The sequence below is a fragment of the Lithobates pipiens genome, unplaced genomic scaffold (assembly GCF_037356315.1).
Source record: "Lithobates pipiens isolate NorthernLeopardFrog02 unplaced genomic scaffold, aLitPip1_a1.2 Scaffold_1, whole genome shotgun sequence".
Taxonomy (NCBI): domain Eukaryota; kingdom Metazoa; phylum Chordata; class Amphibia; order Anura; family Ranidae; genus Lithobates; species Lithobates pipiens.
In genome coordinates, this window is record NW_027507685.1 from 242,100,607 (window position 1) to 242,112,793 (window position 12,187).

At 54.6% G+C, this 12,187-nt stretch overlaps 13 non-coding genes across 13 annotated transcripts; all 13 read right to left on the reverse strand.

Moving 5' to 3' along the window:
* Nucleotides 1-730: 730 nt before the first annotated feature.
* TRNAE-CUC (transfer RNA glutamic acid (anticodon CUC)) lies at nucleotides 731-802 on the reverse strand. Its single transcript has one exon. It is a non-coding gene; the product is annotated as a tRNA-Glu (tRNA).
* Nucleotides 803-1,147: 345 nt separating this feature from the next.
* On the reverse strand, nucleotides 1,148-1,219 carry TRNAE-CUC (transfer RNA glutamic acid (anticodon CUC)). The gene has a single exon. It is a non-coding gene; the product is annotated as a tRNA-Glu (tRNA).
* Nucleotides 1,220-1,981: 762 nt separating this feature from the next.
* TRNAE-CUC (transfer RNA glutamic acid (anticodon CUC)) lies at nucleotides 1,982-2,053 on the reverse strand. The gene has a single exon. It is a non-coding gene; the product is annotated as a tRNA-Glu (tRNA).
* Nucleotides 2,054-4,483: 2,430 nt separating this feature from the next.
* On the reverse strand, nucleotides 4,484-4,555 carry TRNAE-CUC (transfer RNA glutamic acid (anticodon CUC)). Its single transcript has one exon. It is a non-coding gene; the product is annotated as a tRNA-Glu (tRNA).
* Nucleotides 4,556-5,734: 1,179 nt separating this feature from the next.
* On the reverse strand, nucleotides 5,735-5,806 carry TRNAE-CUC (transfer RNA glutamic acid (anticodon CUC)). The gene has a single exon. It is a non-coding gene; the product is annotated as a tRNA-Glu (tRNA).
* A 345-nt stretch (nucleotides 5,807-6,151) lies between these two features.
* TRNAE-CUC (transfer RNA glutamic acid (anticodon CUC)) lies at nucleotides 6,152-6,223 on the reverse strand. Its single transcript has one exon. It is a non-coding gene; the product is annotated as a tRNA-Glu (tRNA).
* Nucleotides 6,224-6,985: 762 nt separating this feature from the next.
* Nucleotides 6,986-7,057, reverse strand: TRNAE-CUC (transfer RNA glutamic acid (anticodon CUC)). The gene has a single exon. It is a non-coding gene; the product is annotated as a tRNA-Glu (tRNA).
* A 345-nt stretch (nucleotides 7,058-7,402) lies between these two features.
* Nucleotides 7,403-7,474, reverse strand: TRNAE-CUC (transfer RNA glutamic acid (anticodon CUC)). Its single transcript has one exon. It is a non-coding gene; the product is annotated as a tRNA-Glu (tRNA).
* Nucleotides 7,475-8,653: 1,179 nt separating this feature from the next.
* On the reverse strand, nucleotides 8,654-8,725 carry TRNAE-CUC (transfer RNA glutamic acid (anticodon CUC)). Its single transcript has one exon. It is a non-coding gene; the product is annotated as a tRNA-Glu (tRNA).
* A 345-nt stretch (nucleotides 8,726-9,070) lies between these two features.
* On the reverse strand, nucleotides 9,071-9,142 carry TRNAE-CUC (transfer RNA glutamic acid (anticodon CUC)). The gene has a single exon. It is a non-coding gene; the product is annotated as a tRNA-Glu (tRNA).
* Nucleotides 9,143-9,487: 345 nt separating this feature from the next.
* TRNAE-CUC (transfer RNA glutamic acid (anticodon CUC)) lies at nucleotides 9,488-9,559 on the reverse strand. Its single transcript has one exon. It is a non-coding gene; the product is annotated as a tRNA-Glu (tRNA).
* Nucleotides 9,560-11,155: 1,596 nt separating this feature from the next.
* TRNAE-CUC (transfer RNA glutamic acid (anticodon CUC)) lies at nucleotides 11,156-11,227 on the reverse strand. The gene has a single exon. It is a non-coding gene; the product is annotated as a tRNA-Glu (tRNA).
* A 345-nt stretch (nucleotides 11,228-11,572) lies between these two features.
* Nucleotides 11,573-11,644, reverse strand: TRNAE-CUC (transfer RNA glutamic acid (anticodon CUC)). The gene has a single exon. It is a non-coding gene; the product is annotated as a tRNA-Glu (tRNA).
* Nucleotides 11,645-12,187: the final 543 nt, after the last annotated feature.

Genomic DNA, 12,187 nt, shown 5'->3' on the forward strand with positions numbered 1-12,187 from the left:
ACGAAGTCAATGGCAAATACCCAAGATGGCGTTGATGCACTTTGGAGTGGGCAAATACGGCTTTCTTCCGTCAGAACCAAGGTCTCCAAAATGGGGTGAAGGAGGCACTTCTAGCTACAGCTGGTTAGCAGTGGGTTATCCTAGTCTCTTAACAGCTGGCCGAGTTGGCCATGTGGGCCTAAAAGCGCGAAAAGCTTGACAAGGCTCAGCGGAACTGAGAAAACCAGGCCGATGGATGGCGGAGCATTTTTTGGCCCTTAACGAAGCAGAAGCCCAGACGATAGTGTCCAGCTGCTACCAGGGCAAAGAAGAATTCCCTGACCGGGAATCGAACCCGGGCTGCGGCGGTGAGAGCGCCGAATCCTAGCCACTAGACCACCAGGGAGAGGTGTGCCCTGTTCTTCCCAGGCTAGCGAGACGAAGTCAATGGCAAATACCCAAGATGGCGTTGATGCACTTTGGAGTGGGCAAATACGGCTTTCTTCCGTCAGAACCAAGGTCTCCAAAATGGGGTGAAGGAGGCACTTCTAGCTACAGCTGGTTAGCAGTGGGTTATCCTAGTCTCTTAACAGCTGGCCGAGTTGACCATGTGGGCCTAAAAGCGCGAAAAGCTTGACAAGGCTCAGCGCAACTGAGAAAACCAGGCCGATGGATGGCGGAGCATTTTTTGGCCCTTAACGAAGCAGAAGCCCAGACGATAGTGTCCAGCTGCTACCAGGGCAAAGAAGAATTCCCTGACCGGGAATCGAACCCGGGCCGCGGCGGTGAGAGCGCCGAATCCTAGCCACTAGACCACCAGGGAGAGGTGTGCCCCGTTCTTCCCAGGCTAGCGAGACGAAGTCAATGGCAAATACCCAAGATGGCGTTGATGCACTTTGGAGTGGGCAAATACGGCTTTCTTCCGTCAGAACCAAGGTCTCCAAAATGGGGTGAAGGAGGCACTTCTAGCTACAGCTGGTTAGCAGTGGGTTATCCTAGTCTCTTAACAGCTGGCCGAGTTGACCATGTGGGCCTAAAAGCGCGAAAAGCTTGACAAGGCTCAGCGCAACTGAGAAAACCAGGCCGATGGATGGCGGAGCATTTTTTGGCCCTTAACGAAGCAGAAGCCCAGACGATAGTGTCCAGCTGCTACCAGGGCAAAGAAGAATTCCCTGACCGGGAATCGAACCCGGGCCGCGGCGGTGAGAGCGCCGAATCCTAGCCACTAGACCACCAGGGAGAGGTGTGCCCCGTTTTTCCCAGGCTAGCGAGACGAAGTCAATGGCAAATACCCAAGATGGCGTTGATGCACTTTGGAGTGGGCAAATACGGCTTTCTTCCGTCAGAACCAAGGTCTCCAAAATGGGGTGAAGGAGGCACTTCTAGCTACAGCTGGTTAGCAGTGGGTTATCCTAGTCTCTTAACAGCTGGCCGAGTTGGCCATGTGGGCCTAAAAGCGCGAAAAGCTTGACAAGGCTCAGCGGAACTGAGAAAACCAGGCCGATGGATGGCGGAGCATTTTTTGGCCCTTAACGAAGCAGAAGCCCAGACGATAGTGTCCAGCTGCTACCAGGGCAAAGAAGAATTCCCTGACCGGGAATCGAACCCGGGCTGCGGCGGTGAGAGCGCCGAATCCTAGCCACTAGACCACCAGGGAGAGGTGTGCCCTGTTCTTCCCAGGCTAGCGAGACGAAGTCAATGGCAAATACCCAAGATGGCGTTGATGCACTTTGGAGTGGGCAAATACGGCTTTCTTCCGTCAGAACCAAGGTCTCCAAAATGGGGTGAAGGAGGCACTTCTAGCTACAGCTGGTTAGCAGTGGGTTATCCTAGTCTCTTAACAGCTGGCCGAGTTGACCATGTGGGCCTAAAAGCGCGAAAAGCTTGACAAGGCTCAGCGCAACTGAGAAAACCAGGCCGATGGATGGCGGAGCATTTTTTGGCCCTTAACGAAGCAGAAGCCCAGACGATAGTGTCCAGCTGCTACCAGGGCAAAGAAGAATTCCCTGACCGGGAATCGAACCCGGGCCGCGGCGGTGAGAGCGCCGAATCCTAGCCACTAGACCACCAGGGAGAGGTGTGCCCCGTTCTTCCCAGGCTAGCGAGACGAAGTCAATGGCAAATACCCAAGATGGCGTTGATGCACTTTGGAGTGGGCAAATACGGCTTTCTTCCGTCAGAACCAAGGTCTCCAAAATGGGGTGAAGGAGGCACTTCTAGCTACAGCTGGTTAGCAGTGGGTTATCCTAGTCTCTTAACAGCTGGCCGAGTTGACCATGTGGGCCTAAAAGCGCGAAAAGCTTGACAAGGCTCAGCGCAACTGAGAAAACCAGGCCGATGGATGGCGGAGCATTTTTTGGCCCTTAACGAAGCAGAAGCCCAGACGATAGTGTCCAGCTGCTACCAGGGCAAAGAAGAATTCCCTGACCGGGAATCGAACCCGGGCCGCGGCGGTGAGAGTGCCGAATCCTAGCCACTAGACCACCAGGGAGAGGTGTGCCCCGTTTTTCCCAGGCTAGCGAGACGAAGTCAATGGCAAATACCCAAGATGGCGTTGATGCACTTTGGAGTGGGCAAATACGGCTTTCTTCCGTCAGAACCAAGGTCTCCAAAATGGGGTGAAGGAGGCACTTCTAGCTACAGCTGGTTAGCAGTGGGTTATCCTAGTCTCTTAACAGCTGGCCGAGTTGGCCATGTGGGACTAAAAGCGCGAAAAGCTTGACAAGGCTCAGCGGAACTGAGAAAACCAGGCCGATGGATGGCGGAGCATTTTTTGGCCCTTAACGAAGCAGAAGCCCAGACGATAGTGTCCAGCTGCTACCAGGGCAAAGAAGAATTCCCTGACCGGGAATCGAACCCGGGCTGCGGCGGTGAGAGCGCCGAATCCTAGCCACTAGACCACCAGGGAGAGGTGTGCCCTGTTCTTCCCAGGCTAGCGAGACGAAGTCAATGGCAAATACCCAAGATGGCGTTGATGCACTTTGGAGTGGGCAAATACGGCTTTCTTCCGTCAGAACCAAGGTCTCCAAAATGGGGTGAAGGAGGCACTTCTAGCTACAGCTGGTTAGCAGTGGGTTATCCTAGTCTCTTAACAGCTGGCCGAGTTGACCATGTGGGCCTAAAAGCGCGAAAAGCTTGACAAGGCTCAGCGCAACTGAGAAAACCAGGCCGATGGATGGCGGAGCATTTTTTGGCCCTTAACGAAGCAGAAGCCCAGACGATAGTGTCCAGCTGCTACCAGGGCAAAGAAGAATTCCCTGACCGGGAATCAAACCCGGGCCGCGGCGGTGAGAGCGCCGAATCCTAGCCACTAGACCACCAGGGAGAGGTGTACCCCATTCTTCCCAGGCTAGCGAGACGAAGTCAATGGCAAATACCCAAGATGGCGTTGATGCACTTTGGAGTGGGCAAATACGGCTTTCTTCCGTCAGAACCAAGGTCTCCAAAATGGGGTGAAGGAGGCACTTCTAGCTACAGCTGGTTAGCAGTGGGTTATCCTAGTCTCTTAACAGCTGGCCGAGTTGACCATGTGGGCCTAAAAGCGCGAAAAGCTTGACAAGGCTCAGCGCAACTGAGAAAACCAGGCCGATGGATGGCGGAGCATTTTTTGGCCCTTAACGAAGCAGAAGCCCAGACGATAGTGTCCAGCTGCTACCAGGGCAAAGAAGAATTCCCTGACCGGGAATCGAACCCGGGCCGCGGCGGTGAGAGCGCCGAATCCTAGCCACTAGACCAGCAGGGAGAGGTGTGCCCTGTTTTTCCCAGGCTAGCGAGACGAAGTCAATGGCAAATACCCAAGATGGCGTTGATGCACTTTGGAGTGGGCAAATACGGCTTTCTTCCGTCAGAACCAAGGTCTCCAAAATGGGGTGAAGGAGGCACTTCTAGCTACAGCTGGTTAGCAGTGGGTTATCCTAGTCTCTTAACAGCTGGCCGAGTTGGCCATGTGGGACTAAAAGCGCGAAAAGCTTGACAAGGCTCAGCGGAACTGAGAAAACCAGGCCGATGGATGGCGGAGCATTTTTTGGCCCTTAACGAAGCAGAAGCCCAGACGATAGTGTCCAGCTGCTACCAGGGCAAAGAAGAATTCCCTGACCGGGAATCGAACCCGGGCTGCGGCGGTGAGAGCGCCGAATCCTAGCCACTAGACCACCAGGGAGAGGTGTGCCCTGTTCTTCCCAGGCTAGCGAGACGAAGTCAATGGCAAATACCCAAGATGGCGTTGATGCACTTTGGAGTGGGCAAATACGGCTTTCTTCCGTCAGAACCAAGGTCTCCAAAATGGGGTGAAGGAGGCACTTCTAGCTACAGCTGGTTAGCAGTGGGTTATCCTAGTCTCTTAACAGCTGGCCGAGTTGACCATGTGGGCCTAAAAGCGCGAAAAGCTTGACAAGGCTCAGCGCAACTGAGAAAACCAGGCCGATGGATGGCGGAGCATTTTTTGGCCCTTAACGAAGCAGAAGCCCAGACGATAGTGTCCAGCTGCTACCAGGGCAAAGAAGAATTCCCTGACCGGGAATCGAACCCGGGCCGCGGCGGTGAGAGCGCCGAATCCTAGCCACTAGACCACCAGGGAGAGGTGTGCCCCGTTCTTCCCAGGCTAGCGAGACGAAGTCAATGGCAAATACCCAAGATGGCGTTGATGCACTTTGGAGTGGGCAAATACGGCTTTCTTCCGTCAGAACCAAGGTCTCCAAAATGGGGTGAAGGAGGCACTTCTAGCTACAGCTGGTTAGCAGTGGGTTATCCTAGTCTCTTAACAGCTGGCCGAGTTGACCATGTGGGCCTAAAAGCGCGAAAAGCTTGACAAGGCTCAGCGCAACTGAGAAAACCAGGCCGATGGATGGCGGAGCATTTTTTGGCCCTTAACGAAGCAGAAGCCCAGACGATAGTGTCCAGCTGCTACCAGGGCAAAGAAGAATTCCCTGACCGGGAATCGAACCCGGGCCGCGGCGGTGAGAGCGCTGAATCCTAGCCACTAGACCACCAGGGAGAGGTGTGCCCCGTTTTTCCCAGGCTAGCGAGACGAAGTCAATGGCAAATACCCAAGATGGCGTTGATGCACTTTGGAGTGGGCAAATACGGCTTTCTTCCGTCAGAACCAAGGTCTCCAAAATGGGGTGAAGGAGGCACTTCTAGCTACAGCTGGTTAGCAGTGGGTTATCCTAGTCTCTTAACAGCTGGCCGAGTTGGCCATGTGGGCCTAAAAGCGCGAAAAGCTTGACAAGGCTCAGCGGAACTGAGAAAACCAGGCCGATGGATGGCGGAGCATTTTTTGGCCCTTAACGAAGCAGAAGCCCAGACGATAGTGTCCAGCTGCTACCAGGGCAAAGAAGAATTCCCTGACCGGGAATCGAACCCGGGCTGCGGCGGTGAGAGCGCCGAATCCTAGCCACTAGACCACCAGGGAGAGGTGTGCCCTGTTCTTCCCAGGCTAGCGAGACGAAGTCAATGGCAAATACCCAAGATGGCGTTGATGCACTTTGGAGTGGGCAAATACGGCTTTCTTCCGTCAGAACCAAGGTCTCCAAAATGGGGTGAAGGAGGCACTTCTAGCTACAGCTGGTTAGCAGTGGGTTATCCTAGTCTCTTAACAGCTGGCCGAGTTGACCATGTGGGCCTAAAAGCGCGAAAAGCTTGACAAGGCTCAGCGCAACTGAGAAAACCAGGCCGATGGATGGCGGAGCATTTTTTGGCCCTTAACGAAGCAGAAGCCCAGACGATAGTGTCCAGCTGCTACCAGGGCAAAGAAGAATTCCCTGACCGGGAATCGAACCCGGGCCGCGGCGGTGAGAGCGCCGAATCCTAGCCACTAGACCACCAGGGAGAGGTGTGCCCCGTTCTTCCCAGGCTAGCGAGACGAAGTCAATGGCAAATACCCAAGATGGCGTTGATGCACTTTGGAGTGGGCAAATACGGCTTTCTTCCGTCAGAACCAAGGTCTCCAAAATGGGGTGAAGGAGGCACTTCTAGCTACAGCTGGTTAGCAGTGGGTTATCCTAGTCTCTTAACAGCTGGCCGAGTTGACCATGTGGGCCTAAAAGCGCGAAAAGCTTGACAAGGCTCAGCGCAACTGAGAAAACCAGGCCGATGGATGGCGGAGCATTTTTTGGCCCTTAACGAAGCAGAAGCCCAGACGATAGTGTCCAGCTGCTACCAGGGCAAAGAAGAATTCCCTGACCGGGAATCGAACCCGGGCCGCGGCGGTGAGAGCGCCGAATCCTAGCCACTAGACCACCAGGGAGAGGTGTGCCCCGTTTTTCCCAGGCTAGCGAGACGAAGTCAATGGCAAATACCCAAGATGGCGTTGATGCACTTTGGAGTGGGCAAATACGGCTTTCTTCCGTCAGAACCAAGGTCTCCAAAATGGGGTGAAGGAGGCACTTCTAGCTACAGCTGGTTAGCAGTGGGTTATCCTAGTCTCTTAACAGCTGGCCGAGTTGGCCATGTGGGCCTAAAAGCGCGAAAAGCTTGACAAGGCTCAGCGGAACTGAGAAAACCAGGCCGATGGATGGCGGAGCATTTTTTGGCCCTTAACGAAGCAGAAGCCCAGACGATAGTGTCCAGCTGCTACCAGGGCAAAGAAGAATTCCCTGACCGGGAATCGAACCCGGGCTGCGGCGGTGAGAGCGCCGAATCCTAGCCACTAGACCACCAGGGAGAGGTGTGCCCTGTTCTTCCCAGGCTAGCGAGACGAAGTCAATGGCAAATACCCAAGATGGCGTTGATGCACTTTGGAGTGGGCAAATACGGCTTTCTTCCGTCAGAACCAAGGTCTCCAAAATGGGGTGAAGGAGGCACTTCTAGCTACAGCTGGTTAGCAGTGGGTTATCCTAGTCTCTTAACAGCTGGCCGAGTTGACCATGTGGGCCTAAAAGCGCGAAAAGCTTGACAAGGCTCAGCGCAACTGAGAAAACCAGGCCGATGGATGGCGGAGCATTTTTTGGCCCTTAACGAAGCAGAAGCCCAGACGATAGTGTCCAGCTGCTACCAGGGCAAAGAAGAATTCCCTGACCGGGAATCGAACCCGGGCCGCGGCGGTGAGAGCGCCGAATCCTAGCCACTAGACCACCAGGGAGAGGTGTGCCCCGTTCTTCCCAGGCTAGCGAGATGAAGTCAATGGCAAATACCCAAGATGGCGTTGATGCACTTTGGAGTGGGCAAATACGGCTTTCTTCCGTCAGAACCAAGGTCTCCAAAATGGGGTGAAGGAGGCACTTCTAGCTACAGCTGGTTAGCAGTGGGTTATCCTAGTCTCTTAACAGCTGGCCGAGTTGACCATGTGGGCCTAAAAGCGCGAAAAGCTTGACAAGGCTCAGCGCAACTGAGAAAACCAGGCCGATGGATGGCGGAGCATTTTTTGGCCCTTAACGAAGCAGAAGCCCAGACGATAGTGTCCAGCTGCTACCAGGGCAAAGAAGAATTCCCTGACCGGGAATCGAACCCGGGCCGCGGCGGTGAGAGCGCCGAATCCTAGCCACTAGACCACCAGGGAGAGGTGTGCCCCGTTTTTCCCAGGCTAGCGAGACGAAGTCAATGGCAAATACCCAAGATGGCGTTGATGCACTTTGGAGTGGGCAAATACGGCTTTCTTCCGTCAGAACCAAGGTCTCCAAAATGGGGTGAAGGAGGCACTTCTAGCTACAGCTGGTTAGCAGTGGGTTATCCTAGTCTCTTAACAGCTGGCCGAGTTGGCCATGTGGGCCTAAAAGCGCGAAAAGCTTGACAAGGCTCAGCGGAACTGAGAAAACCAGGCCGATGGATGGCGGAGCATTTTTTGGCCCTTAACGAAGCAGAAGCCCAGATGATAGTGTCCAGCTGCTACCAGGGCAAAGAAGAATTCCCTGACCGGGAATCGAACCCGGGCTGCGGCGGTGAGAGCGCCGAATCCTAGCCACTAGACCACCAGGGAGAGGTGTGCCCTGTTCTTCCCAGGCTAGCGAGACGAAGTCAATGGCAAATACCCAAGATGGCGTTGATGCACTTTGGAGTGGGCAAATACGGCTTTCTTCCGTCAGAACCAAGGTCTCCAAAATGGGGTGAAGGAGGCACTTCTAGCTACAGCTGGTTAGCAGTGGGTTATCCTAGTCTCTTAACAGCTGGCCGAGTTGACCATGTGGGCCTAAAAGCGCGAAAAGCTTGACAAGGCTCAGCGCAACTGAGAAAACCAGGCCGATGGATGGCGGAGCATTTTTTGGCCCTTAACGAAGCAGAAGCCCAGACGATAGTGTCCAGCTGCTACCAGGGCAAAGAAGAATTCCCTGACCGGGAATCGAACCGGGGCTGCGGCGGTGAGAGCGCCGAATCCTAGCCACTAGACCACCAGGGAGAGGTGTGCCCTGCTCTTCCCAGGCTAGCGAGACGAAGTCAATGGCAAATACCCAAGATGGCGTTGATGCACTTTGGAGTGGGCAAATACGGCTTTCTTCCGTCAGAACCAAGGTCTCCAAAATGGGGTGAAGTAGGCACTTCTAGCTACAGCTGGTTAGCAGTGGGTTATCCTAGTCTCTTAACAGCTGGCCGAGTTGACCATGTGGGCCTAAAAGCGCGAAAAGCTTGACAAGGCTCAGCGCAACTGAGAAAACCAGGCCGATGGATGGCGGAGCATTTTTTGGCCCTTAACGAAGCAGAAGCCCAGACGATAGTGTCCAGCTGCTACCAGGGCAAAGAAGAATTCCCTGACCGGGAATCGAACCCGGGCCGCGGCGGTGAGAGCGCCGAATCCTAGCCACTAGACCACCAGGGAGAGGTGTGCCCCGTTCTTCCCAGGCTAGCGAGACGAAGTCAATGGCAAATACCCAAGATGGCGTTGATGCACTTTGGAGTGGGCAAATACGGCTTTCTTCCGTCAGAACCAAGGTCTCCAAAATGGGGTGAAGGAGGCACTTCTAGCTACAGCTGGTTAGCAGTGGGTTATCCTAGTCTCTTAACAGCTGGCCGAGTTGACCATGTGGGCCTAAAAGCGCGAAAAGCTTGACAAGGCTCAGCGCAACTGAGAAAACCAGGCCGATGGATGGCGGAGCATTTTTTGGCCCTTAACGAAGCAGAAGCCCAGACGATAGTGTCCAGCTGCTACCAGGGCAAAGAAGAATTCCCTGACCGGGAATCGAACCCGGGCCGCGGCGGTGAGAGCGCCGAATCCTAGCCACTAGACCACCAGGGAGAGGTGTGCCCCGTTCTTCCCAGGCTAGCGAGACGAAGTCAATGGCAAATACCCAAGATGGCGTTGATGCACTTTGGAGTGGGCAAATACGGCTTTCTTCCGTCAGAACCAAGGTCTCCAAAATGGGGTGAAGGAGGCACTTCTAGCTACAGCTGGTTAGCAGTGGGTTATCCTAGTCTCTTAACAGCTGGCCGAGTTGGCCATGTGGGCCTAAAAGCGCGAAAAGCTTGACAAGGCTCAGCGCAACTGAGAAAACCAGGCCGATGGATGGCGGAGCATTTTTTGGCCCTTAACGAAGCAGAAGCCCAGACGATAGTGTCCAGCTGCTACCAGGGCAAAGAAGAATTCCCTGACCGGGAATCGAACCCGGGCCGCGGCGGTGAGAGCGCCGAATCCTAGCCACTAGACCACCAGGGAGAGGTGTGCCCCGTTCTTCCCAGGCTAGCGAGACGAAGTCAATGGCAAATACCCAAGATGGCGTTGATGCACTTTGGAGTGGGCAAATACGGCTTTCTTCCGTCAGAACCAAGGTCTCCAAAATGGGGTGAAGGAGGCACTTCTAGCTACAGCTGGTTAGCAGTGGGTTATCCTAGTCTCTTAACAGCTGGCCGAGTTGACCATGTGGGCCTAAAAGCGCGAAAAGCTTGACAAGGCTCAGCGCAACTGAGAAAACCAGGCCGATGGATGGCGGAGCATTTTTTGGCCCTTAACGAAGCAGAAGCCCAGACGATAGTGTCCAGCTGCTACCAGGGCAAAGAAGAATTCCCTGACCGGGAATCGAACCCGGGCCGCGACGGTGAGAGCGCCGAATCCTAGCCACTAGACCACCAGGGAGAGGTGTGCCCCGTTTTTCCCAGGCTAGCGAGACGAAGTCAATGGCAAATACCCAAGATGGCGTTGATGCACTTTGGAGTGGGCAAATACGGCTTTCTTCCGTCAGAACCAAGGTCTCCAAAATGGGGTGAAGGAGGCACTTCTAGCTACAGCTGGTTAGCAGTGGGTTATCCTAGTCTCTTAACAGCTGGCCGAGTTGGCCATGTGGGCCTAAAAGCGCGAAAAGCTTGACAAGGCTCAGCGGAACTGAGAAAACCAGGCCGATGGATGGCGGAGCATTTTTTGGCCCTTAACGAAGCAGAAGCCCAGACGATAGTGTCCAGCTGCTACCAGGGCAAAGAAGAATTCCCTGACCGGGAATCGAACCCGGGCTGCAGCGGTGAGAGCGCCGAATCCTAGCCACTAGACCACCAGGGAGAGGTGTGCCCTGTTCTTCCCAGGCTAGCGAGACGAAGTCAATGGCAAATACCCAAGATGGCGTTGATGCACTTTGGAGTGGGCAAATACGGCTTTCTTCCGTCAGAACCAAGGTCTCCAAAATGGGGTGAAGGAGGCACTTCTAGCTACAGCTGGTTAGCAGTGGGTTATCCTAGTCTCTTAACAGCTGGCCGAGTTGACCATGTGGGCCTAAAAGCGCGAAAAGCTTGACAAGGCTCAGCGCAACTGAGAAAACCAGGCCGATGGATGGCGGAGCATTTTTTGGCCCTTAACGAAGCAGAAGCCCAGACGATAGTGTCCAGCTGCTACCAGGGCAAAGAAGAATTCCCTGACCGGGGATCGAACCCGGGCCGCGGCGGTGAGAGCGCCGAATCCTAGCCACTAGACCACCAGGGAGAGGTGTGCCCCATTTTTCCCAGGCTAGCGAGACGAAGTCAATGGCAAATACCCAAGATGGCGTTGATGCACTTTGGAGTGGGCAAATACGGCTTTCTTCCGTCAGAACCAAGGTCTCCAAAATGGGGTGAAGGAGGCACTTCTAGCTACAGCTGGTTAGCAGTGGGTTATCCTAGTCTCTTAACAGCTGGCCGAGTTGACCATGTGGGCCTAAAAGCGCGAAAAGCTTGACAAGGCTCAGCGCAACTGAGAAAACCAGGCCGATGGATGGCGGAGCATTTTTTGGCCCTTAACGAAGCAGAAGCCCAGACGATAGTGTCCAGCTGCTACCAGGGCAAAGAAGAATTCCCTGACCGGGAATCGAACCCGGGCCGCGGCGGTGAGAGCGCCGAATCCTAGCCACTAGACCACCAGGGAGAGGTGTGCCCCGTTCTTCCCAGGCTAGCGAGACGAAGTCAATGGCAAATACCCAAGATGGCGTTGATGCACTTTGGAGTGGGCAAATACGGCTTTCTTCCGTCAGAACCAAGGTCTCCAAAATGGGGTGAAGGAGGCACTTCTAGCTACAGCTGGTTAGCAGTGGGTTATCCTAGTCTCTTAACAGCTGGCCGAGTTGGCCATGTGGGCCTAAAAGCGCGAAAAGCTTGACAAGGCTCAGCGCAACTGAGAAAACCAGGCCGATGGATGGCGGAGCATTTTTTGGCCCTTAACGAAGCAGAAGCCCAGACGATAGTGTCCAGCTGCTACCAGGGCAAAGAAGAATTCCCTGACCGGGAATCGAACCCGGGCCGCGGCGGTGAGAGCGCCGAATCCTAGCCACTAGACCACCAGGGAGAGGTGTGCCCCGTTCTTCCCAGGCTAGCGAGACGAAGTCAATGGCAAATACCCAAGATGGCGTTGATGCACTTTGGAGTGGGCAAATACGGCTTTCTTCCGTCAGAACCAAGGTCTCCAAAATGGGGTGAAGGAGGCACTTCTAGCTACAGCTGGTTAGCAGTGGGTTATCCTAGTCTCTTAACAGCTGGCCGAGTTGACCATGTGGGCCTAAAAGCGCGAAAAGCTTGACAAGGCTCAGCGCAACTGAGAAAACCAGGCCGATGGATGGCGGAGCATTTTTTGGCCCTTAACGAAGCAGAAGCCCAGACGATAGTGTCCAGCTGCTACCAGGGCAAAGAAGAATTCCCTGACCGGGAATCGAACCCGGGCCGCGACGGTGAGAGCGCCGAATCCTAGCCACTAGACCACCAGGGAGAGGTGTGCCCCGTTTTTCCCAGGCTAGCGAGACGAAGTCAATGGCAAATACCCAAGATGGCGTTGATGCACTTTGGAGTGGGCAAATACGGCTTTCTTCCGTCAGAACCAAGGTCTCCAAAATGG